Source organism: Tupaia chinensis, unplaced genomic scaffold (genome assembly GCF_000334495.1).
Source record: "Tupaia chinensis unplaced genomic scaffold, TupChi_1.0 Scaffold143814_1, whole genome shotgun sequence".
NCBI lineage: Eukaryota > Metazoa > Chordata > Mammalia > Scandentia > Tupaiidae > Tupaia > Tupaia belangeri.
The window spans coordinates 568,990-570,544 of record NW_006203664.1 but is presented as its reverse complement, the minus strand read 5'-3'; the positions used below and the strand labels follow the sequence as shown (position 1 = coordinate 570,544).

At 49.6% G+C, this 1,555-nt stretch overlaps 1 protein-coding gene across 1 annotated transcript in view; it reads right to left on the bottom strand.

Annotated features, from left to right (window-relative positions):
• The window catches only part of PITPNM3 (PITPNM family member 3), a 104,129-nt gene that overhangs the window by 8,442 nt on the left and 94,132 nt on the right, over positions 1 to 1,555 (bottom strand). The window lies entirely within an intron of this gene.

Below are 1,555 nucleotides of genomic sequence, written 5' to 3'. Positions count from 1 at the left end.
CTGATTGATTGGTTTTTTTTTTTTTTTTTTTTTTTGGAGAGATTTTCACTGTAGGGCGCGTGTACTCGCCAGACAGACAGAGAGAGACATAGAGACAGAAAGCGAGAAATCACCCCCCAGGGGGGATGGCCATGCTGCAATCCCTTCTCCTCCATTCTCCTCTCGGGATCTTGGGCACGCACGCACACGCGCCCGGCATGAGTTTTAAGCCACCGGGTCTGGGACACGAACCGCGGTCGACTACGTGGGAGTCCAGTGACATAGCCATTACGCTAACTGCTGGTTCCCGGGGATCCAGCTTTCTTAACCACCACACCATCGCTCGTCCTCCTTCCCCCTCTGCTTGCCAACGGAACCTTTATCAACTACGCACCAGTAACTGTCAATTTATCTGTACTCTCCCTCTAGGTCACGGATTAGCAGACTTCCGTGAAAGGCCAGATAATAAATATTTTAGGCTTGAATTCTGTCACGGTTTCTCAATTCGTTCATTGTAGCACCAAAGCAACCACAAACAATACAAAAAGAAATGAGCTTGGCTATGTTCCAGTGAAATTTTATTTATGGGCACTGGGATTTGGATTTCATATAATTTTTCACATGTCATGAAATATTGTTCTTTGATGCTTTCGCCAATTGTTTGCAAGTGTAAAAACTGTGCTCGGCCCGCAGGTCACATAAAAGCAGGCTATGAACTGAATATGGCCTTCATGTGTACCTCTGCAGTAGGTCAGGATTCTTGAATTGTTTTCTGTGCATTAGAATCCCCTGGAGGGCTTGTTAAAAGACTGCTGAGCCCCCCTCCCGGGAGTTTCAAATCCAGTAGGAACCAGAGAAGTGGCATTTCTTTTATTTCACTAGAGGGCACAGGGACTCACCAGAGGCAGAGAGACAGAAAAGCGTGGGAGAGAGGGAGAAAGCTCTTTCCAATGGGGTGTGGTCCTCTCTCCATTTCTCCATCCCGTCGGGATTTGGGGCATGCATGCACACACACACACAACGCGCACGCCTGGCCTGTTTTTCATACCGTGGGACCCAGACTCCAGTCATGGTTGTGATCTGACTCTCTTAACCTCTAGACCACAGGGCCGGAATTTGCATTTCTAATGAAGTGCCTGGTGCTCTCAGGGTGCTGGTCCCAGCCAGCTTGGTGAGAGCCACGGCTCTAAGCGGTAAGATCTGGACAGCGTGTCCCCTGTTCTGTGTGTCTTTGTGCGGCTCCGGCATCAAACACAGGGGAAGGAACACACAGACTTAGAGTTGGTTGAATGAATAAGCAGATGAAGGGTCAAGAGTTTAGGATTTAGAGTCAGGAGATAAAGGATGGAAGTCTGACTCTGAGACCGTGGGCAAGTCACCAAACCTCGTATTTCTCACCTGTCAGCGAGGATAATACCCACCTCATAGGGCTGTTAAAAGCACCCAAAGAGATCCAGAAAACTACACACCCTTGGAAAATGGATAAGGCCCCACCCAGCTGAGGAAGCCCTAGGGAGAAGGGCGTGGTCTCACCCTACCCTGGCCAATGAGGGCTGGTGGCGGAGGCCCCGCCTCT